Source organism: Triturus cristatus, chromosome 4_2, assembly GCF_964204655.1.
Source record: "Triturus cristatus chromosome 4_2, aTriCri1.1, whole genome shotgun sequence".
NCBI classification, from domain to species: Eukaryota; Metazoa; Chordata; class Amphibia; order Caudata; family Salamandridae; genus Triturus; species Triturus cristatus.
Genome location: NC_140586.1, coordinates 413,323,937 through 413,347,868, shown reverse-complemented (window position 1 = coordinate 413,347,868; position 23,932 = coordinate 413,323,937). Strand labels below are relative to the sequence as shown.

Below are 23,932 nucleotides of genomic sequence, written 5' to 3'. Positions count from 1 at the left end.
ATCCTTAACCCTTCACTTCCTGTACCTTTTTCTCTTTACTCCTTACCCAATCTCTCATACCTGCCCCTCCCTTCACTTTCATAGAACTGGACCCTTGCTGCGCCTTCTTCTGTGATTCTCCAGAGAACACAGTTTATAACCTTATAAAGAAGATTATGTGCTCAATATTGTCTGCGCCTTCCCTCCATTAACTAACATCTTTTACCCATACTATAGACCACATTACAGCTTATTTATGAGTGAGTGCACATATTGAAAGGTGTAGTCGTGGCCGAGTGGTTAAGGTGATGGTCTTGAAATCCATTGCGGTCTCCCCGCGCAGGTTCGAATCCTGCCGACTACGCTTTCCTTTTTATTATGTCATTACATTTTGACGTGGAAACTAATTATGTGCTTCGTAAACATCTGCATATCCGCATAATTGTGTCTTTGCTACTCTTGTGCTAAGTGTGCTGCACCTGTTGTTTGAAGCTTGCATTACTGCTTCCCATGTTGTACTTTGATGGCAGTGCAGCTTAAAAACATCTTTTCACTTCATAAAAACTAAACTGATACTGAAATGCGCATACTCTCATATAAGTGAATTGATTTATCTTCTGCATTTGTTCATATCACTAACACCTGGCAGACATTAAAGCATGGCTGCATATTTATTGGTTAAATAAATATGGAAATATACCAGTTTCAGCTTTATTTTTCTCACAAAACCCATAATAAATATGGATGAATACAGATAAAGTTGACAACAAATTAAATATGGATAAATACAGACGGAAATGTCAAAAAAATAAACACCATAAAACCGGGAGCCCTAAATATAATAGGACCAACTGGGTTTACAAAGAATAAGTCTATTATCTAACAGTACCTCTTCTATGAGGTTGTGTAAAACAAAAGGTACTGCTGAGATTCGAACTCAGGATCTCCTGTTTACTAGACAGGCGCTTTAACCAACTAAGCCACAGCACCTACTCTGTTTCACAACTCACCACTGTACCTTCTGTCCTGGTGTCACTGTGAGGCCCTGCATATTTTTGTGTCTTGAAAGATTTGATATTTTTCAGCTGCTACCGAAAAGAAAATGGAGAAGAAAAATCTGATATTAAGATGGAAATATTACAAAGAAGGTCATGAAAAACGAATATCATTATACGTACGTATCTGTATTTATTTTCTAAAGTTTTACACTGATGGGCCAGGGGCTCAATGCATTTGTTAAACTAAACCAGATTACAATTATTTAAAGGTCACCAATATACACAAGATCATTCCTGATGCCTACATTACCCATGTGCTCTTTCCTTCACCTCTCGTGACCTCTGGACATCCCACCAAGAAGCAGAGTAACCGCAACTCACGGAGAGAAAGTGTCACCTCAGTGACGCGTCCATGTTCAAACAGCGCTTCACAAAGTGCACTTTGAGAGACCCAAGAAAACTTGGCAGAGGCGGGTTTCACAGCAAGGAGGGCTGATAGCCCGCAGTGCCCTTTACATGGCTATAGCAATACTCACGCTGGTCCTGGTCCAAACATCAGCCACCAGAGCTCAGTAAATTACCAGAATAAACAACAACCCTATATGGTGTTTTTATAGCCTTGTTTTTTAATGGATTTCTTTTCTACTTTATGGAAAAGGTGTTGCCCGTACGGAGATCGAACTCACAGCCTTGGTGTTACTAGCACCATGCTCTAACCAACTGACCTAACCGGCCAAAGCATAATGAGATACTAAAGGAGTTCTATTGAAACTGAAGAGGCAGTGACTGTACACAGAGATATTGAATAGACAGACAGACAGGCCATTGCTGACCCATCATAGTTTCAGGCCAAGATATTGAAGCGCTCCAATAATCCTGCACCAATTTGCACACACCGGGGAGCATCACCAAAGAACACAGATAGTATTTAATGAGCTGCACTGAACGTGCTTCAATAACAAGAGCTGCACGACCATCACTCCCCAGAAAAGATGGATTGAAGGCAAGAATCATCCGCAGACCCTCCCATCTGCCACACTCATCCAGAAAGGTACTGGTCTCGGCTTGGTAGCACTAGCATGCTCAATGCTATGCAGGTTCATCTCACACCCGAGCTTAATCCATACCACACACTGTCACTCACTGGGCGCGCAATCCTTAACCCTTCACTTCCTGTACCTTTTTCTCTGTACTCCTTACCCAATCTCTCATACCTGCCCCTCCCTTCACTTTCATAGAACTGGACCCTTGCTGCACCTTCTTCTGTGATTCTCCAGAGAACACAGTTTATAACCTTCTAAAGAAGATTATGTGCTCAATATTGTCTGCGCCTTCCCTTCATTAACTAACATCTTTTACCCATACTATGGACCACATTACAGCTTATTTATGAGTGAGTGCACATCTTGAAAGCTGTAGGCGTGGCCGAGTGGTTAAGGCGATGGACTTGAAATCCATTGGGGTCTCCCCGCTCAGGTTCCAATCCTGCCGACTACGCTTTCCTTTTTATTATGTCATTACATTTTGACGTGGAAACTAATTATGTGGTTCGTAAACATCTGCATATCCGCATAATTGTGTCTTTGCTACTCTTGTGCTAAGTGTGCTGCACCTGTTGTTTGAAGCTTGCATTACTGCTTCCCATGTTGTACTTTGATGGCAGTGCAGCTTAAAATCATCTTTTCACTTCACAAAACCAAACTGATACTGAAATGCGCATACTCTCATATAAGTGAATTGATTTATCTTCTGCATTTGTTCATATCACTAACACCTGGCAGACATTAAAGCATGGCTGCATATTTATTGGTTAAATAAATATGGAAATATACCAGTTTCAGCTTTATTTTTCTCACAAAACCCATAATAAATATGGATGAATACAGATAAAGTTGACAACAAATTAAATATGGATAAATACAGACGGAAATGTCAAAAAAATAAACACCATAAAACCGGGAGCCCTAAATATAATAGGACCAACTGGGTTTACAAAGAATGAGTCTATTATCTAACAGTACCTCTTCTATGAGGTTGTGTAAAACAAAAGGTACTGCTGAGATTCGATCTCAGGATCTCCTGTTTACTAGACAGGCGCTTTAACCAACTAAGCCACAGCACCTACTCTGTTTCACGACTCACCACTGTACCTTCTGTCCTGGTGTCACTGTGAGGCCCTGCATATTTTTCTGTCTTGAAAGATTTGATATTTTTCAGCTGCTACCGAAAAGAAAATGGAGAAGAAAAATCTGATATTAAGATGGAAATATTACAAAGAGGGTCATGAAAAACTAATATCATTATACGTACGTATCTGTATTTATTTTCTAAAGTTTTACACTGATGGGCCAGGGGCTCAATGCATTCGTTAAACTAAACCAGATTACAATTATTTAAAGGTCACCAATATACACAAGATCATTCCTGATGCCTACATTACCCATGTGCTCTTTCCTTCACCTCTCGTGACCTCTGGACATCCCACCAAGAAGCAGAGGAACCGCAACTCACGGAGAGAAAGTGTCACCTCAGTGACGCGTCCATGTTCAAACAGCGCTTCACAAAGTTCACTTTGAGAGACCCAAGAAAACTTGGCAGAGGCGGGTATCACAGCAAGGAGGGCTGATAGCCCGCAGTGCCCTTTACATGGCTATAGCAATACTCACCCTGGTCCTGGTCCAAACATCAGCCACCAGAGCTCAGTAAATTACCAGAATAAACAACAACCCTATATGGAGTTTTTATAGCCTTGTTTTTAATGGATTTCTTTTCTACTTTATGGAAAAGGTGTTGCCCGTACGGAGATCGAACTCACAGCCTTGGTGTTACTAGCACCATGCTCTAACCAACTGACCTAACCGGCCAAAGCATAATGTGATACTAAAGGAGTTCTATTGAAACTGAAGAGGCAGTGACTGTACACAGAGACATTGAATAGACAGACAGACAGGCCATTGCTGACCCATCATAGTTTCAGGCCAAGACATTGAAGCGCTCCAATAATCCTGCACCAATTCGCACACACCGGGGAGCATCACCAAAGAACACAGATAGTATTTAATGAGCTGCACTGAACGTGCTTCAATAACAAGAGCTGCACGACCATCACTCCCCAGAAAAGATGGATTGAAGGCAAGAATTATCCGCAGACCCTCCCATCTGCCACACTCATCCAGAAAGGTACTGGTCTCGGCTTGGTAGCACTCGCATGCTCAATGCTATGCAGGTTCATCTCACACCCGAGCTTAATCCATACCACACACTGTCACTCACTGGGCTCTCAATCCTTAACCCTTCACTTCCTGTACCTTTTTCTCTGTACTCCTTACCCAATCTCTCATACCTGCCCCTCCCTTCACTTTCATAGAACTGGACCCCTGCTGCACCTTCTTCTGTGATTCTCCAGAGAACACAGTTTATAACCTTCTAAAGAAGATTATGTGCTCAATATTGTCTGCGCCTTCCCTTCATTAACTAGCATCTTTTACCCATACTATAGACCACATTACAGCTTATTTATGAGTGACTGCACATCTTGAAAGGTGTAGTCGTGGCCGAGTGGTTAAGGCGATGGACTTGAAATCCATTGGGGGCTCCCCGCGCAGGTTCGAATCCTGCCGACTACGCTTTCCTTTTTATTATGTCATTACATTTTGACGTGGAAACTAATTATGTGGTCCGTAACCATCTGCATATCCGCATAATTGTGTCTTTGCTACTCTTGTGCTAAGTGTGCTGCACCTGTTGTTTGAAGCTTGCATTACTGCTTCCCATGTTGTACTTTGATGGCAGTGCAGCTTAAAAACATCTTTTCACTTCACAAAACCAAACTGATACTGAAATGTGCATACTCTCATATAAGTGAATTGATTTATCTTCTGCATTTGTTCATATCACTAACACCTGGCAGACATTAAAGCATGGCTGCATATTTATTGGTTAAATAAATTTGGAAATATACAATTTTCAGCTTTATTTTTCTCACAAAACCCACAATAAATATGGATGAATACAGATAAAGTTGACAACAAATTAAATATGGATAAATACAGACGGAAATGTCAAAAAAATAAACACCATAAAACCGGGAGCCCTAAATATAATAGGACCAACTGGGTTTACAAAGAATGAGTCTATTATCTAACAGTACCTCTTCTATGAGGTTGTGTAAAACAAAAGGTACTGCTGAGATTCGAACTCAGGATCTCCTGTTTACTAAACAGGCGCTTTAACCAACTAAGCCACAGCACCTACTCTGTTTCACGACTCACCACTGTTCCTTCTGTCCTGGTGTCACTGTGAGGCCCTGCATATTTTTCTGTCTTGAAAGATTTGATATTTTTCAGCTGCTACCGAAAAGAAAATGGAGAAGAAAAATCTGATATTAAGATGGAAATATTACAAAGAGGGTCATGAAAAACTAATATCATTATACGTACGTATCTGTATTTATTTTCTAAAGTTTTACACTGATGGGCCAGGGGCTCAATGCATTCGTTAAACTAAACCAGATTACAATTATTTAAAGGTCACCAATATACACAAGATCATTCCTGATACCTACATTACCCATGTGCTCTTTCCTTCACCTCTCGTGGCCTCTGGACATCCCACCAAGAAGCAGAGGAACCGCAACTCACGGAGAGAAAGTGTCACCTAAGTGACACGTCCATGTTCAAACAGCGTTTCACAAAGTGCACTTTGAGAGACCCAAGAAAACTTGGCAGAGGCGGGTATCACAGCAAGGAGTGCTGATAGCCCGCAGTGCCCTTTACATGGCTATAGCAATACTCACCCTGGTCCTGGTCCAAACATCAGCCACCAGAGCTCAGTAAATTACCAGAATAAACAACAACCCTATATGGTGTTTTTATAGCCTTGTTTTTTAATGGATTTCTTTTCTACTTTATGGAAAAGGTGTTGCCCATACAGAGATCGAACTCACAGCCTTGGTGTTACTAGCACCATGCTCTAACCAACTGACCTAACCGGCCAAAGCACAATGTGATACTAAAGGAGTTCTATTGAAACTGAAGAGGCAGTGACTGTACACAGAGACATTGAATAGACAGACAGACAGGCCATTGCTGACCCATCATAGTTTCAGGGAAAGACATTGAAGCGCTCCAATAATCCTGCACCAATTCGCACACACCGGGAAGCATCACCAAAGAACACAGATAGTATTTAATGTGCTGCACTGAACGTGCTTCAATAACAAGAGCTGCACGACCATCACTCCCCAGAAAAGATGGATTGAAGGCAAGAATTATCCGCAGACCCTCCCATCTGCCACACTCATCCAGAAAGGTACTGGTCTCGGCTTGGTAGCACTCGCATGCTCAATGCTATGCAGGTTCATCTCACACCCGAGCTTAATCCATACCACACACTGTCACTCACTGGGCTCTCAATCCTTAACCCTTCACTTCCTGTACCTTTTTCTCTGTACTCCTTACCCAATCTCTCATACCTGCCCCTCCCTTCACTTTCATAGAACTGGACCCCTGCTGCACCTTCTTCTGTGATTCTCCAGAGAACACAGTTTATAACCTTCTAAAGAAGATTATGTGCTCAATATTGTCTGCGCCTTCCCTTCATTAACTAACATCTTTTACCCATACTATAGACCACATTACAGCTTATTTATGAGTGAGTGCACTTCTTGAAAGGTGTAGTCGTGGCCGAGTGGTTAAGGCGATGGACTTGAAATCCATTGGGGGCTCCCCGCGCAGGTTCGAGTCCTGCCGACTATCCTTTCCTTTTTATTATGTCATTACATTTTGACGTGGAAACTAATTATGTGGTCCGTAACCATCTGCATATCCGCATAATTGTGTCTTTGCTACTCTTGTGCTAAGTGTGCTGCACCTGTTGTTTGAAGCTTGCATTACTGCTTCCCATGTTGTACTTTGATGGCAGTGCAGCTTAAAAACATCTTTTCACTTCACAAAACCAAACTGATACTGAAATGCGCATACTCTCATATAAGTGAATTGATTTATCTTCTGCATTTGTTCATATCACTAACACCTGGCAGACATTAAAACATGGCTGCATATTTATTGGTTAAATAAATTTGGAAATATACCATTTTCAGCTTTATTTTTCTCACAAAACCCACAATAAATATGGATGAATACAGATAAAGTTGACAACAAATTAAATATGGATAAATACAGACGGAAATGTCAAACAAATAAACACCATAAAACCGGGAGCCCTAAATATAATAGGACCAACTGGGTTTACAAAGAATGAGTCTATTATCTAACAGTACCTCTTCTATGAGGTTGTGTAAAACAAAAGGTACTGCTGAGATTCGAACTCAGGATCTCTGTTACTAGACAGGCGCTTTAACCAACTAAGCCACAGCACCTACTATGTTTCACAACTCACCACTGTTCCTTCTGTCCTGGTGTCACTGTGAGGCCCTGCATATTTTTCTGTCTTGAAAGATTTGATATTTTTCAGCTGCTACCGAAAAGAAAATGGAGAAGAAAAATCTGATATTAAGATGAAAATATTACAAAGAGGGTCATGAAAAACTAATATCATTATACGTACGTATCTGTATTTATTTTCTAAAGTTTTACACTGATGGGCCAGGGGCTCAATGCATTCGTTAAACTAAACCAGATTACAATTATTTAAAGGTCACCAATATACACAAGATCATTCCTGATGCCTACATTACCCATGTGCTCTTTCCTTCACCTCTCGTGACCTCTGGACATCCCACCAAGAAGCAGAGGAACTGCAACTCACGGAGAGAAAGTGTCACCTCAGTGACGCGTCCATGTTCAAACAGCGCTTCACAAAGTTCACTTTGAGAGACCCAAGAAAACTTGGCAGAGGCGGGTATCACAGCAAGGAGGGCTGATAGCCCGCAGTGCCCTTTACATGGCTATAGCAATACTCACCCTGGTCCTGGTCCAAACATCAGCCACCAGAGCTCAGTAAATTACCAGAATAAACAACAACCCTATATGGAGTTTTTATAGCCTTGTTTTTAATGGATTTCTTTTCTACTTTATGGAAAAGGTGTTGCCCGTACGGAGATCGAACTCACAGCCTTGGTGTTACTAGCACCATGCTCTAACCAACTGACCTAACCGGCCAAAGCATAATGTGATACTAAAGGAGTTCTATTGAAACTGAAGAGGCAGTGACTGTACACAGAGACATTGAATAGACAGACAGACAGGCCATTGCTGACCCATCATAGTTTCAGGCCAAGACATTGAAGCGCTCCAATAATCCTGCACCAATTTGCACACACCGCGGAGCATCACCAAAGAACACAGATAGTATTTAATGAGCTGCACTGAACGTGCTTCAATAACAAGAGCTGCACGACCATCACTCCCCAGAAAAGATGGATTGAAGGCAAGAATCATCCGCAGACCCTCCCATCTGCCACACTCATCCAGAAAGGTACTGGTCTCGGCTTGGTAGCACTTGCATGCTCAATGCTATGCAGGTTCATCTCACACCCGAGCTTAATCCATACCACACACTGTCACTCACTGGGCTCTCAATCCTTAACCCTTCACTTCCTGTACCTTTTTCTCTGTACTCCTTACCCAATCTCTCATACCTGCCACTCCCTTCACTTTCATAGAACTGGACCCTTGCTGCGCCTTCTTCTGTGATTCTCCAGAGAACACAGTTTATAACCTTATAAAGAAGATTATGTGCTCAATATTGTCTGTGCCTTCCCTTCATTAACTAACATCTTTTACCCATACTATAGACCATATTACAGCTTATTTATGAGTGAGTGCACATCTTGAAAGGTGTAGTCGTGGCCGAGTGGTTAAGGCGATGGACTTGAAATCCGTTGGGGTCTCCCCGCGCAGGTTTGAATCCTGCCGACTACGCTTTCCTTTTTATTATGTCATTACATTTTGACGTGGAAACTAATTATGTGGTTCGTAAACATCTGCATATCCGCATAATTGTGTCTTTGCTACTCTTGTGCTAAGTGTGCTGCACCTGTTGTTTGAAGCTTGCATTACTGCTTCCCATGTTGTACTTTGATGGCAGTGCAGCTTAAAAACATCTTTTCACTTCATAAAAATCAAACTGATACTGAAATGCGCATACTCTCATATAAGTGAATTGATTTATCTTCTGCATTTGTTCATATCACTAACACCTGGCAGACATTAAAGCGTGACTGCATATTTATTGGTTAAATAAATATGGAAATATTCCAGTTTCAGCTTTATTTTTCTCACAAAACCCATAATAAATATGGATGAATACAGATAAAGTTGACAACAAATTAAATATGGATAAATACAGATGGAAATGTCAAAAAAATAAACACCATAAAACCGGGAGCCCTAAATATAATAGGACCAACTGGGTTTACAAAGAATGAGTCTATTATCTAACAGTACCTCTTCTATGAGGTTGTGTAAAACAAAAGGTACTGCTGAGATTCGAACACAGGATCTCCTGTTTACTAGACAGGCGCTTTAACCAACTAAGCCACAGCACCTTCTCTGTTTCACGACACACGACTGTACCTCCTGTCCTGGTGTCACTGTGAGGCCTTGCATATTTTTCTGTCTTGAAAGATTTGATATTTTTCAGCTGCTATCGAAAAGAAAATGGAGAAGAAAAATCTGATATTAAGATGGAAATATTACAAAGAGGGTCATGAAAAACTAATATCATTATACGTACGTATCTGTATTTATTTTCTAAAGTTTTACACTGATGGGCCAGGGGCTCAATGCATTCGTTAAACTAAACCAGATTACAATTATTTAAAGGTCACCAATATACACAAGATCATTCCTGATGCCTACATTACCCATGTGCTCTTTCCTTCACCTCTCGTGACCTCTGGACATCCCACCAAGAAGCAGAGGAACCGCAACTCACGGAGAGAAAGTGTCACCTCAGTGACGCGTCCATGTTCAAACAGCGCTTCACAAAGTTCACTTTGAGAGACCCAAGAAAACTTGGCAGAGGCGGGTATCACAGCAAGGAGGGCTGATAGCCCGCAGTGCCCTTTACATGGCTATAGCAATACTCACCCTGGTCCTGGTCCAAACATCAGCCACCAGAGCTCAGTAAATTACCAGAATAAACAACAACCCTATATGGAGTTTTTATAGCCTTGTTTTTAATGGATTTCTTTTCTACTTTATGGAAAAGGTGTTGCCCGTACGGAGATCGAACTCACAGCCTTGGTGTTACTAGCACCATGCTCTAACCAACTGACCTAACCGGCCAAAGCATAATGTGATACTAAAGGAGTTCTATTGAAACTGAAGAGGCAGTGACTGTACACAGAGACATTGAATAGACAGACAGACAGGCCATTGCTGACCCATCATAGTTTCAGGCCAAGACATTGAAGCGCTCCAATAATCCTGCACCAATTCGCACACACCGCGGAGCATCACCAAAGAACACAGATAGTATTTAATGAGCTGCACTGAACGTGCTTCAATAACAAGAGCTGCACGACCATCACTCCCCAGAAAAGATGGATTGAAGGCAAGAATCATCCGCAGACCCTCCCATCTGCCACACTCATCCAGAAAGGTACTGGTCTCGGCTTGGTAGCACTTGCATGCTCAATGCTATGCAGGTTCATCTCACACCCGAGCTTAATCCATACCACACACTGTCACTCACTGGGCTCTCAATCCTTAACCCTTCACTTCCTGTACCTTTTTCTCTGTACTCCTTACCCAATCTCTCATACCTGCCACTCCCTTCACTTTCATAGAACTGGACCCTTGCTGCGCCTCCTTCTGTGATTCTCCAGAGAACACAGTTTATAACCTTATAAAGAAGATTATGTGCTCAATATTGTCTGTGCCTTCCCTTCATTAACTAACATCTTTTACCCATACTATAGACCATATTACAGCTTATTTATGAGTGAGTGCACATCTTGAAAGGTGTAGTCGTGGCCGAGTGGTTAAGGCGATGGACTTGAAATCCATTGGGGTCTCCCAGCGCAGGTTCGAATCCTGCCGACTACGCTTTCCTTTTTATTATGTCATTACATTTTGACGTGGAAACTAATTATGTGGTTCGTAAACATCTGCATATCCGCATAATTGTGTCTTTGCTACTCTTGTGCTAAGTGTGCTGCACCTGTTGTTTGAAGCTTGCATTACTGCTTCCCATGTTGTACTTTGATGGCAGTGCAGCTTAAAAACATCTTTTCACTTCATAAAAACCAAACTGATACTGAAATGCACATACTCTCATATAAGTGAATTGATTTATCTTCTGCATTTGTTCATATCACTAACACCTGGCAGACATTAAAGCGTGACTGCATATTTATTGGTTAAATAAATATGGAAATATTCCAGTTTCAGCTTTATTTTTCTCACAAAACCCATAATAAATATGGATGAATACAGATAAAGTTGACAACAAATTAAATATGGATAAATACAGATGGAAATGTCAAAAAAATAAACACCATAAAACCGGGAGCCCTAAATATAATAGGACCAACTGGGTTTACAAATAATGAGTCTATTATCTAACAGTACCTCTTCTATGAGGTTGTGTAAAACAAAAGGTACTGCTGAGATTCGAACTCAGGATCTCTTGTTTACTTGACTGGCGCTTTAACCAACTAAGCCACAGCACCTACTCTGTTCCACGACTCACCACTGTACCTTCTGTCCTGGTGTCACTGTGAGGCCCTGCATATTTTTCTGTCTTGAAAGATTTGATATTTTTCAGCTGCTACCGAAAAGAAAATGGAGAAGAAAAATCTGATATTAAGATGGAAATATTACAAAGAGGGTCATGAAAAACTAATATCATTATATGTACGTATCTGTATTTATTTTCTAAAGTTTACACTGATGGGCCAGGGGCTCAATGCATTCGTTAAACTAAACCAGATTACAATTATTTAAAGGTCACCAATATACACAAGATCATTCCTGATGCCTACATTACCCATGTGCTCTTTCCTTCACCTCTCGTGGCCTCTGGACATCCCACCAAGAAGCAGAGGAACCGCAACTCACGGAGAGAAAGTGTCACCTAAGTGACGCGTCCATGTTCAAACAGCGCTTCACAAAGTGCACTTTGAGAGACCCAAGAAAACTTGGCAGAGGCGGGTATCACAGCAAGGAGGGCTGATAGCCCGCAGTGCCCTTTACATGTCTATAGCAATACTCACCCTGGTCCTGGTCCAAACATCAGCCACCAGAGCTCAGTAAATTACCAGAATAAACAACAAACCTATATGGTGTTTTTATAGCCTTGTTATTTAATGGATTTCTTTTCTACTTTATGGAAAAGGTGTTGCCCGTACGGAGATCGAACTCACAGCCTTGGTGTTACTAGCACCATGCTCTAACCAACTGACCTAACCGGCCAAAGCACAATGTGATACTAAAGGAGTTCTATTGAAACTGAAGAGGCAGTGACTGTACACAGAGACATTGAATAGACAGACAGACAGGCCATTGCTGACCCATCATAGTTTCAGGCCAAGACATTGAAGCGCTCCAATAATCCTGCACCAATTCGCACACACCGGGAAGCATCACCAAAGAACACAGATAGTATTTAATGAGCTGCACTGAACGTGCTTCAATAACAAGAGCTGCACGACCATCACTCCCCAGAAAAGATGGATTGAAGGCAAGAATTATCCGCAGACCCTCCCATCTGCCACACTCATCCAGAAAGGTACTGGTCTCGGCTTGGTAGCACTCGCATGCTCAATTCTATGCAGGTTCATCTCACACCCGAGCTTAATCCATACCACACACTGTCACTCACTGGGCTCTCAATCCTTAACCCTTCACTTCCTGTACCTTTTTCTCTGTACTCCTTACCCCATCTCTCATACCTGCCCCTCCCTTCACTTTCATAGAACTGGACCCCTGCTGCACCTTCTTCTGTGATTCTCCAGAGAACACAGTTTATAACCTTCTAAAGAAGATTATTTGCTCAATATTGTCTGCGCCTTCCCTTCATTAACTAACATCTTTTACCCATACTATAGACCACATTACAGCTTATTTATGAGTGAGTGCGCATCTTGAAAGGTGTAGTCGTGGCCGAGTGGTTAAGGCGATGGACTTGAAATCCATTGGGGCTCCCCGCGCAGGTTCGAATCCTGCCGACTTCGCTTTCCTTTTTATTATGTCATTACATTTTGACGTGGAAACTAATTATGTGGTCCGTAACCATCTGCATATCCGCATAATTGTGTCTTTGCTACTCTTGTGCTAAGTGTGCTGCACCTGTTGTTTGAAGCTTGCATTACTGCTTCCCATGTTGTACTTTGATGGCAGTGCAGCTTAAAAACATCTTTTCACTTCACAAAACCAAACTGATACTGAAATGCGCATACTCTCATATAAGTGAATTGATTTATCTTCTGCATTTGTTCATATCACTAACACCTGGCAGACATTAAAGCATGGCTGCATATTTATTGGTTAAATAAATATGGAAATATACCATTTTCAGCTTTATTTTTCTCACAAAACCCACAATAAATATGGATGAATACAGATAAAGTTGACAACAAATTAAATATGGATAAATACAGATGGAAATGTCAAAAAAATAAACACCATAAAACCTGGAGTCCTAAATATAATAGGACCAACTGGGTTTACAAAGAATGAGTCTATTATCTAACAGTACCTCTTCTATGAGGTTGTGTAAAACAAAAGGTACTGCTGAGATTCGAACTCAGGATCTCCTGTTTACTAGACAGGCGCTTTAACCAACTAAGCCACAGCACCTACTCTGTTTCACGACTCACCACTGTTCCTTCTGTCCTGGTGTCACTGTGAGGCCCTGCATATTTTTCTGTCTTGAAAGATTTGATATTTTTCAGCTGCTACCGAAAAGAAAATGGAGAAGAAAAATCTGATATTAAGATGAAAATATTACAAAGAGGGTCATGAAAAACTAATATCATTATACGTACGTATCTGTATTTATTTTCTAAAGTTTTACACTGATGGGCCAGGGGCTCAATGCATTCGGTAAACTAAACCAGATTACAATGATTTAAAGGTCACCAATATACACAAGATCATTCCTGATGCCTACATTACCCATGTGCTCTTTCCTTCACCTCTCGTGACCTCTGGACATCCCACCAAGAAGCAGAGGAACCGCAACTCACGGAGAGAAAGTGTCACCTCAGTGACGCGTCCATGTTCAAACAGCGCTTCACAAAGTGCACTTTGAGAGACCCAAGAAAACTTGGCAGAGGTGGGTTTCACAGCAAGGAGGGCTGATAGCCCGCAGTGCCCTTTACATGGCTATAGCAATACTCACCCTGGTCCTGGTCCAAACATCAGCCACCAGAGCTCAGTAAATTACCAGAATAAACAACAACCCTATATGGTGTTTTTATAGCCTTGTTTTTTAATGGATTTCTTTTCTACTTTATGGAAAAGGTGTTGCCCGTACGGAGATCGAACTCACAGCCTTGGTGTTACTAGCACCATGCTCTAACCAACTGACCTAACCGGCCAAAGCATAATGTGATACTAAAGGAGTTCTATTGAAACTGAAGAGGCAGTGACTGTACACAGAGACATTGAATAGACAGACAGACAGGCCATTGCTGACCCATCATAGTTTCAGGCCAAGACATTGAAGCGCTCCAATAATCCTGCACCAATTCGCACACACCGGGGAGCATCACTAAAGAACACAGATAGTATTTAATGAGCTGCACTGAACGTGCTTCAATAACAAGAGCTGCACGACCATCACTCCCCAGAAAAGATGGATTGAAGGCAAGAATCATCCGCAGACCCTCCCATCTGCCACACTCATCCAGAAAGGTACTGGTCTCGGCTTGGTAGCACTCGCATGCTCAATGCTATGCAGGTTCATCTCACACCCGAGCTTAATCCATACCACACACTGTCACTCACTGGGCTCTCAATCCTTAACCCTTCACTTCCTGTACCTTTTTCTCTGTACTCCTTACCCAATCTCTCATACCTGCCCCTCCCTTCACTTTCATAGAACTGGACCCTTGCTGCACCTTCTTCTGTGATTCTCCAGAGAACACAGTTTATAACCTTATAAAGAAGATTATGTGCTCAATATTGTCTGCGCCTTCCCTTCATTAACTAACATCGTTTACCCATACTATAGACCACATTACAGCTTATTTATGAGTGAGTGCACATCTTTCAAGGTGTAGTCGTGGCCGAGTGGTTAAGGCGATGGAATTGAAATCCATTGGGGTCTCCCCGCGCAGGTTCGAATCCTGCCGACTACACTTTCCTTTTTATTATGTCATTACATTTTGACGTGGAAACTAATTATGTGGTCCGTAACCATCTGCATATCCGCATAATTGTGTCTTTGCTACTCTTGTGCTAAGTGTGCTGCACCTGTTGTTTTAAGCTTGCATTACTGCTTCCCATGTTGTACTTTGATGGCAGTGCAGCTTAAAAACATCTTTTCACTTCACAAAACCAAACTGATACTGAAATGCGCATACTCTCATATAAGTGAATTGATTTATCTTCTGCATTTGTTCATATCACTAACACCTGGCAGACATTAAAACATGGCTGCATATTTATTGGTTAAATAAATTTGGAAATATACCATTTTCAGCTTTATTTTTCTCACAAAACCCACAATAAATATGGATGAATACAGATAAAGTTGACAACAAATTAAATATGGATAAATACAGACGGAAATGTCAAACAAATAAACACCATAAAACCGGGAGCCCTAAATATAATAGGACCAACTGGGTTTACAAAGAATGAGTCTATTATCTAACAGTACCTCTTCTATGAGGTTGTGTAAAACAAAAGGTACTGCTGAGATTCGAACTCAGGATCTCCTGTTTACTAGACAGGCGCTTTAACCAACTAAGCCACAGCACCTACTATGTTTCACGACTCACCACTGTTCCTTCTGTCCTGGTGTCACTGTGAGGCCCTGCATATTTTTCTGTCTTGAAAGATTTGATATTTTTCAGCTGCTACCGAAAAGAGAATGGAGAAGAAAAATCTGATATTAAGATGAAAATATTACAAAGAGGGTCATGAAAAACTAATATCATTATACGTACGTATCTGTATTTATTTTCTAAAGTTTTACACTGATGGGCCAGGGGCTCAATGCATTCGTTAAACTAAACCAGATTACAATTATTTAAAGGTCACCAATATACACAAGATCATTCCTGATGCCTACATTACCCATGTGCTCTTTCCTTCACCTCTCGTGACCTCTGGACATCCCACCAAGAAGCAGAGGAACCGCAACTCACGGAGAGAAAGTGTCACCTCAGTGACGCGTCCATGTTCAAACAGCGCTTCACAAAGTTCACTTTGAGAGACCCAAGAAAACTTGGCAGAGGCGGGTATCACAGCAAGGAGGGCTGATAGCCCGCAGTGCCCTTTACATGGCTATAGCAATACTCACCCTGGTCCTGGTCCAAACATCAGCCACCAGAGCTCAGTAAATTACCAGAATAAACAACAACCCTATATGGAGTTTTTATAGCCTTGTTTTTAATGGATTTCTTTTCTACTTTATGGAAAAGGTGTTGCCCGTACGGAGATCGAACTCACAGCCTTGGTGTTACTAGCACCATGCTCTAACCAACTGACCTAACCGGCCAAAGCATAATGTGATACTAAAGGAGTTCTATTGAAACTGAAGAGGCAGTGACTGTACACAGAGACATTGAATAGACAGACAGACAGGCCATTGCTGACCCATCATAGTTTCAGGCCAAGACATTGAAGCGCTCCAATAATCCTGCACCAATTCGCACACACCGCGGAGCATCACCAAAGAACACAGATAGTATTTAATGAGCTGCACTGAACGTGCTTCAATAACAAGAGCTGCACGACCATCACTCCCCAGAAAAGATGGATTGAAGGCAAGAATCATCCGCAGACCCTCCCATCTGCCACACTCATCCAGAAAGGTACTGGTCTCGGCTTGGTAGCACTTGCATGCTCAATGCTATGCAGGTTCATCTCACACCCGAGCTTAATCCATACCACACACTGTCACTCACTGGGCTCTCAATCCTTAACCCTTCACTTCCTGTACCTTTTTCTCTGTACTCCTTACCCAATCTCTCATACCTGCCACTCCCTTCACTTTCATAGAACTGGACCCTTGCTGCGCCTTCTTCTGTGATTCTCCAGAGAACACAGTTTATAACCTTATAAAGAAGATTATGTGCTCAATATTGTCTGTGCCTTCCCTTCATTAACTAACATCTTTTACCCATACTATAGACCATATTACAGCTTATTTATGAGTGAGTGCACATCTTGAAAGGTGTAGTCGTGGCCGAGTGGTTAAGGCGATGGACTTGAAATCCGTTGGGGTCTCCCCGCGCAGGTTTGAATCCTGCCGACTACGCTTTCCTTTTTATTATGTCATTACATTTTGACGTGGAAACTAATTATGTGGTTCGTAAACATCTGCATATCCGCATAATTGTGTCTTTGCTACTCTTGTGCTAAGTGTGCTGCACCTGTTGTTTGAAGCTTGCATTACTGCTTCCCATGTTGTACTTTGATGGCAGTGCAGCTTAAAAACATCTTTTCACTTCATAAAAATCAAACTGATACTGAAATGCGCATACTCTCATATAAGTGAATTGATTTATCTTCTGCATTTGTTCATATCACTAACACCTGGCAGACATTAAAGCGTGACTGCATATTTATTGGTTAAATAAATATGGAAATATTCCAGTTTCAGCTTTATTTTTCTCACAAAACCCATAATAAATATGGATGAATACAGATAAAGTTGACAACAAATTAAATATGGATAAATACAGATGGAAATGTCAAAAAAATAAACACCATAAAACCGGGAGCCCTAAATATAATAGGACCAACTGGGTTTACAAAGAATGAGTCTATTATCTAACAGTACCTCTTCTATGAGGTTGTGTAAAACAAAAGGTACTGCTGAGATTCGAACTCAGGATCTCCTGTTTACTAGACAGGCGCTTTAACCAACTAAGCCACAGCACCTACTCTGTTTCACGACTCACGACTGTACCTCCTGTCCTGGTGTCACTGTGAGGCATTGCATATTTTTCTGTCTTGAAAGATTTGATATTTTTCAGCTGCTATCGAAAAGAAAATGGAGAAGAAAAATCTGATATTAAGATGGAAATATTACAAAGAGGGTCATGAAAAACTAATATCATTATACGTACGTATCTGTATTTATTTTCTAAAGTTTTACACTGATGGGCCAGGGGCTCAATGCATTCGTTAAACTAAACCAGATTACAATTATTTAAAGGTCACCAATATACACAAGATCATTCCTGATGCCTACATTACCCATGTGCTCTTTCCTTCACCTCTCGTGACCTCTGGACATCCCACCAAGAAGCAGAGGAACCGCAACTCACGGAGAGAAAGTGTCACCTCAGTGACGCGTCCATGTTCAAACAGCGCTTCACAAAGTTCACTTTGAGAGACCCAAGAAAACTTGGCAGAGGCGGGTATCACAGCAAGGAGGGCTGATAGCCCGCAGTGCCCTTTACATGGCTATAGCAATACTCACCCTGGTCCTGGTCCAAACATCAGCCACCAGAGCTCAGTAAATTACCAGAATAAACAACCCTATATGGAGTTTTTATAGCCTTGTTTTTAATGGATTTCTTTTCTACTTTATGGAAAAGGTGTTGCCCGTACGGAGATCGAACTCACAGCCTTGGTGTTACTAGCACCATGCTCTAACCAACTGACCTAACCGGCCAAAGCATAATGTGATACTAAAGGAGTTCTATTGAAACTGAAGAGGCAGTGACTGTACACAGAGACATTGAATAGACAGACAGACAGGCCATTGCTGACCCATCATAGTTTCAGGCCAAGACATTGAAGCGCTCCAATAATCCTGCACCAATTCGCACACACCGCGGAGCATCACCAAAGAACACAGATAGTATTTAATGAGCTGCACTGAACGTGCTTCAATAACAAGAGCTGCACGACCATCACTCCCCAGAAAAGATGGATTGAAGGCAAGAATCATCCGCAGACCCTCCCATCTGCCACACTCATCCAGAAAGGTACTGGTCTCGGCTTGGTAGCACTTGCATGCTCAATGCTATGCAGGTTCATCTCACACCCGAGCTTAATCCATACCACACACTGTCACTCACTGGGCTCTCAATCCTTAACCCTTCACTTCCTGTACCTTTTTCTCTGTACTCCTTACCCAATCTCTCATACCTGCCACTCCCTTCACTTTCATAGAACTGGACCCTTGCTGCGCCTTCTTCTGTGATTCTCCAGAGAACACAGTTTATAACCTTATAAAGAAGATTATGTGCTCAATATTGTCTGTGCCTTCCCTTCATTAACTAACATCTTTTACCCATACTATAGACCATATTACAGCTTATTTATGAGTGAGTGCACATCTTGAAAGGTGTAGTCGTGGCCGAGTGGTTAAGGCGATGGACTTGAAATCCATTGGGGTCTCCCAGCGCAGGTTCGAATCCTGCCGACTACGCTTTCCTTTTTATTATGTCATTACATTTTGACGTGGAAACTAATTATGTGGTTCGTAAACATCTGCATATCCGCATAATTGTGTCTTTGCTACTCTTGTGCTAAGTGTGCTGCACCTGTTGTTTGAAGCTTGCATTACTGCTTCCCATGTTGTACTTTGATGGCAGTGCAGCTTAAAAACATCTTTTCACTTCATAAAAACCAAACTGATACTGAAATGCACATACTCTCATATAAGTGAATTGATTTATCTTCTGCATTTGTTCATATCACTAACACCTGGCAGACATTAAAGCGTGACTGCATATTTATTGGTTAAATAAATATGGAAATATTCCAGTTTCAGCTTTATTTTTCTCACAAAACCCATAATAAATATGGATGAATACAGATAAAGTTGACAACAAATTAAATATGGATAAATACAGATGGAAATGTCAAAAAAATAAACACCATAAAACCGGGAGCCCTAAATATAATAGGACCAACTGGGTTTACAAATAATGAGTCTATTATCTAACAGTACCTCTTCTATGAGGTTGTGTAAAACAAAAGGTACTGCTGAGATTCGAACTCAGGATCTCTTGTTTACTTGACTGGCGCTTTAACCAACTAAGCCACAGCACCTACTCTGTTCCACGACTCACCACTGTACCTTCTGTCCTGGTGTCACTGTGAGGCCCTGCATATTTTTCTGTCTTGAAAGATTTGATATTTTTCAGCTGCTACCGAAAAGAAAATGGAGAAGAAAAATCTGATATTAAGATGGAAATATTACAAAGAGGGTCATGAAAAACTAATATCATTATATGTACGTATCTGTATTTATTTTCTAAAGTTTTACACTGATGGGCCAGGGGCTCAATGCATTCGTTAAACTAAACCAGATTACAATTATTTAAAGGTCACCAATATACACAAGATCATTCCTGATGCCTACATTACCCATGTGCTCTTTCCTTCACCTCTCGTGGCCTCTGGACATCCCACCAAGAAGCAGAGGAACCGCAACTCACGGAGAGAAAGTGTCACCTAAGTGACGCGTCCATGTTCAAACAGCGCTTCACAAAGTGCACTTTGAGAGACCCAAGAAAACTTGGCAGAGGCGGGTATCACAGCAAGGAGGGCTGATAGCCCGCAGTGCCCTTTACCTGTCTATAGCAATACTCACCCTGGTCCTGGTCCAAACATCAGCCACCAGAGCTCAGTAAATTACCAGAATAAACAACAAACCTATATGGTGTTTTTATAGCCTTGTTATTTAATGGATTTCTTTTCTACTTTATGGAAAAGGTGTTGCCCGTACGGAGATCGAACTCACAGCCTTGGTGTTACTAGCACCATGCTCTAACCAACTGACCTAACCGGCCAAAGCACAATGTGATACTAAAGGAGTTCTATTGAAACTGAAGAGGCAGTGACTGTACACAGAGACATTGAATAGACAGACAGACAGGCCATTGCTGACCCATCATAGTTTCAGGCCAAGACATTGAAGCGCTCCAATAATCCTGCACCAATTCGCACACACCGGGAAGCATCACCAAAGAACACAGATAGTATTTAATGAGCTGCACTGAACGTGCTTCAATAACAAGAGCTGCACGACCATCACTCCCCGGAAAAGATGGATTGAAGGCAAGAATTATCCGCAGACCCTCCCATCTGCCACACTCATCCAGAAAGGTACTGGTCTCGGCTTGGTAGCACTCGCATGCTCAATTCTATGCAGGTTCATCTCACACCCGAGCTTAATCCATACCACACACTGTCACTCACTGGGCTCTCAATCCTTAACCCTTCACTTCCTGTACCTTTTTCTCTGTACTCCTTACCCAATCTCTCATACCTGCCCCTCCCTTCACTTTCATAGAACTGGACCCCTGCTGCACCTTCTTCTGTGATTCTCCAGAGAACACAGTTTATAACCTTCTAAAGAAGATTATTTGCTCAATATTGTCTGCGCCTTCCCTTCATTAACTAACATCTTTTACCCATACTATAGACCACATTACAGCTTATTTATGAGTGAGTGCACATCTTGAAAGGTGTAGTCGTGGCCGAGTGGTTAAGGCGATGGACTTGAAATCCATTGGGGGCTCCCCGCGCAGGTTCGAATCCTGCCGACTACGCTTTCCTTTTTATTATGTCATTACATTTTGACGTGGAAACTAATTATGTGGTTCGTAAACATCTGCATATCCGCATAATTGTGTCTTTGCTACTCTTGTGCTAAGTGTGCTGCACCTGTTGTTTGAAGCTTGCATTACTGCTTCCCATGTTGTACTTTGATGGCAGTGCAGCTTAAAAACATCTTTTCACTTCATAAAAACCAAACTGATACTGAAATGCGCATACTCTCATATAAGTGAATTGATTTATCTTCTGCATTTGTTCATATCACTAACACCTGGCAGACATTAAAGCGTGACTGCATATTTATTGGTTAAATAAATATGGAAATATTCCAGTTTCAGCTTTATTTTTCTCACAAAACCCATAATAAATATGGATGAATACAGATAAAGTTGACAACAAATTAAATATGGATAAATACAGACGGAAATGTCAAAAAAATAAACACCATAAAACCGGGAGCCCTAAATATAATAGCACCAACTGGGTTTACAAAGAATGAGTCTATTATCTAACAGTACCTCTTCTATGAGGTTGTGTAAAACGAAAGGTACTGCTGAGATTCGAACTCAGGATCTCTTGTTTACTTGACTGGCGCTTTAACCAACTAAGCCACAGCACCTACTCTGTTTCACGACTCACCACTGTACCTTCTGTCCTGGTGTCACTGTGAGGCCCTGCATATTTTTCTGTCTTGAAAGATTTGATATTTTTCAGCTGCTACCGAAAAGAAAATGGAGAAGAAAAATCTGATATTAAGATGGAAATATTACAAAGAGGGTCATGAAAAACTAATATCATTATACGTACGTATCTGTATTTATTTTCTAAAGTTTTACACTGATGGGCCAGGGGCTCAATGCATTCGTTAAACTAAACCAGATTACAATTATTTAAAGGTCACCAATATACACAAGATCATTACTGATGCCTACATTACCCATGTGCTCTTTCCTTCACCTCTCGTGGCCTCTGGACATCCCACCAAGAAGCAGAGGAACCGCAACTCACGGAGAGAAAGTGTCACCTAAGTGACGCGTCCATGTTCAAACAGCGCTTCACAAAGTGCACTTTGAGAGACCCAAGAAAACTTGGCAGAGGCGGGTATCACAGCAAGGAGGACTGATAGCCCGCAGTGCCCTTTACATGTCTATAGCAATACTCACCCTGGTCCTGGTCCAAACATCAGCCACTAGAGCTCAGTAAATTACCAGAATAAACAACAAACCTATATGGTGTTTTTATAGCCTTGTTATTTAATGGATTTCTTTTCTACTTTATGGAAAAGGTGTTGCCCGTACGGAGATCGAACTCACAGCCTTGGTGTTACTAGCACCATGCTCTAACCAACTGACCTAACCGGCCAAAGCACAATGTGATACTAAAGGAGTTCTATTGAAACTGAAGAGGCAGTGACTGTACACAGAGACATTGAATAGACAGACAGACAGGCCATTGCTGACCCATCATAGTTTCAGGCCAAGACATTGAAGCGCTCCAATAATCCTGCACCAATTCGCACACACCGGGAAGCATCACCAAAGAACACAGATAGTATTTAATGAGCTGCACTGAACGTGCTTCAATAACAAGAGCTGCACGACCATCACTCCCCAGAAAAGATGGATTGAAGGCAAGAATTATCCGCAGACCCTCCCATCTGCCACACTCATCCAGAAAGGTACTGGTCTCGGCTTGGTAGCACTCGCATGCTCAATGCTATGCAGGTTCATCTCACACCCGAGCTTAATCCATACCACACACTGTCACTCACTGGGCTCTCAATCCTTAACCCTTCACTTCCTGTACCTTTTTCTCTGTACTCCTTACCCAATCTCTCATACCTGCCCCTCCCTTCACTTTCATAGAACTGGACCCCTGCTGCACCTTCTTCTGTGATTCTCCAGAGAACACAGTTTATAACCTTCTAAAGAAGATTATTTGCTCAATATTGTCTGCGCCTTCCCTTCATTAACTAACATCTTTTACCCATACTATAGACCACATTACAGCTTATTTATGAGTGAGTGCGCATCTTGAAAGGTGTAGTCGTGGCCGAGTGGTTAAGGCGATGGACTTGAAATCCATTGGGGCTCCCCGCGCAGGTTCGAATCCTGCCGACTTCGCTTTCCTTTTTATTATGTCATTACATTTTGACGTGGAAACTAATTATGTGGTCCGTAACCATCTGCATATCCGCATAATTGTGTCTTTGCTACTCTTGTGCTAAGTGTGCTGCACCTGTTGTTTGAAGCTTGCATTACTGCTTCCCATGTTGTACTTTGATGGCAG

The 23,932-nt window shown here is 41.7% G+C and overlaps 19 non-coding genes across 19 annotated transcripts; 12 read left to right on the top strand and 7 right to left on the bottom strand.

Moving 5' to 3' along the window:
- The first annotated feature begins 261 nt into the window (after positions 1-261).
- Positions 262-343, top strand: TRNAS-UGA (transfer RNA serine (anticodon UGA)). Its single transcript has one exon. It is a non-coding gene; the product is annotated as a tRNA-Ser (tRNA).
- Positions 344-895: 552 nt separating this feature from the next.
- TRNAT-AGU (transfer RNA threonine (anticodon AGU)) lies at positions 896-969 on the bottom strand. Its single transcript has one exon. It is a non-coding gene; the product is annotated as a tRNA-Thr (tRNA).
- A 1,423-nt stretch (positions 970-2,392) lies between these two features.
- TRNAS-UGA (transfer RNA serine (anticodon UGA)) lies at positions 2,393-2,474 on the top strand. The gene has a single exon. It is a non-coding gene; the product is annotated as a tRNA-Ser (tRNA).
- A 551-nt stretch (positions 2,475-3,025) lies between these two features.
- On the bottom strand, positions 3,026-3,099 carry TRNAT-AGU (transfer RNA threonine (anticodon AGU)). The gene has a single exon. It is a non-coding gene; the product is annotated as a tRNA-Thr (tRNA).
- Positions 3,100-4,521: 1,422 nt separating this feature from the next.
- On the top strand, positions 4,522-4,603 carry TRNAS-UGA (transfer RNA serine (anticodon UGA)). The gene has a single exon. It is a non-coding gene; the product is annotated as a tRNA-Ser (tRNA).
- Positions 4,604-5,154: 551 nt separating this feature from the next.
- TRNAT-AGU (transfer RNA threonine (anticodon AGU)) lies at positions 5,155-5,228 on the bottom strand. The gene has a single exon. It is a non-coding gene; the product is annotated as a tRNA-Thr (tRNA).
- A 1,423-nt stretch (positions 5,229-6,651) lies between these two features.
- Positions 6,652-6,733, top strand: TRNAS-UGA (transfer RNA serine (anticodon UGA)). Its single transcript has one exon. It is a non-coding gene; the product is annotated as a tRNA-Ser (tRNA).
- Positions 6,734-8,778: 2,045 nt separating this feature from the next.
- TRNAS-UGA (transfer RNA serine (anticodon UGA)) lies at positions 8,779-8,860 on the top strand. The gene has a single exon. It is a non-coding gene; the product is annotated as a tRNA-Ser (tRNA).
- Positions 8,861-9,412: 552 nt separating this feature from the next.
- On the bottom strand, positions 9,413-9,486 carry TRNAT-AGU (transfer RNA threonine (anticodon AGU)). The gene has a single exon. It is a non-coding gene; the product is annotated as a tRNA-Thr (tRNA).
- Positions 9,487-10,908: 1,422 nt separating this feature from the next.
- On the top strand, positions 10,909-10,990 carry TRNAS-UGA (transfer RNA serine (anticodon UGA)). The gene has a single exon. It is a non-coding gene; the product is annotated as a tRNA-Ser (tRNA).
- A 2,048-nt stretch (positions 10,991-13,038) lies between these two features.
- On the top strand, positions 13,039-13,119 carry TRNAS-UGA (transfer RNA serine (anticodon UGA)). The gene has a single exon. It is a non-coding gene; the product is annotated as a tRNA-Ser (tRNA).
- Positions 13,120-13,670: 551 nt separating this feature from the next.
- TRNAT-AGU (transfer RNA threonine (anticodon AGU)) lies at positions 13,671-13,744 on the bottom strand. The gene has a single exon. It is a non-coding gene; the product is annotated as a tRNA-Thr (tRNA).
- A 1,423-nt stretch (positions 13,745-15,167) lies between these two features.
- TRNAS-UGA (transfer RNA serine (anticodon UGA)) lies at positions 15,168-15,249 on the top strand. The gene has a single exon. It is a non-coding gene; the product is annotated as a tRNA-Ser (tRNA).
- A 551-nt stretch (positions 15,250-15,800) lies between these two features.
- TRNAT-AGU (transfer RNA threonine (anticodon AGU)) lies at positions 15,801-15,874 on the bottom strand. The gene has a single exon. It is a non-coding gene; the product is annotated as a tRNA-Thr (tRNA).
- Positions 15,875-17,296: 1,422 nt separating this feature from the next.
- TRNAS-UGA (transfer RNA serine (anticodon UGA)) lies at positions 17,297-17,378 on the top strand. The gene has a single exon. It is a non-coding gene; the product is annotated as a tRNA-Ser (tRNA).
- Positions 17,379-17,930: 552 nt separating this feature from the next.
- TRNAT-AGU (transfer RNA threonine (anticodon AGU)) lies at positions 17,931-18,004 on the bottom strand. The gene has a single exon. It is a non-coding gene; the product is annotated as a tRNA-Thr (tRNA).
- Positions 18,005-19,423: 1,419 nt separating this feature from the next.
- TRNAS-UGA (transfer RNA serine (anticodon UGA)) lies at positions 19,424-19,505 on the top strand. The gene has a single exon. It is a non-coding gene; the product is annotated as a tRNA-Ser (tRNA).
- A 2,049-nt stretch (positions 19,506-21,554) lies between these two features.
- On the top strand, positions 21,555-21,636 carry TRNAS-UGA (transfer RNA serine (anticodon UGA)). Its single transcript has one exon. It is a non-coding gene; the product is annotated as a tRNA-Ser (tRNA).
- A 2,049-nt stretch (positions 21,637-23,685) lies between these two features.
- On the top strand, positions 23,686-23,766 carry TRNAS-UGA (transfer RNA serine (anticodon UGA)). The gene has a single exon. It is a non-coding gene; the product is annotated as a tRNA-Ser (tRNA).
- The last annotated feature ends 166 nt before the right edge of the window (positions 23,767-23,932 follow it).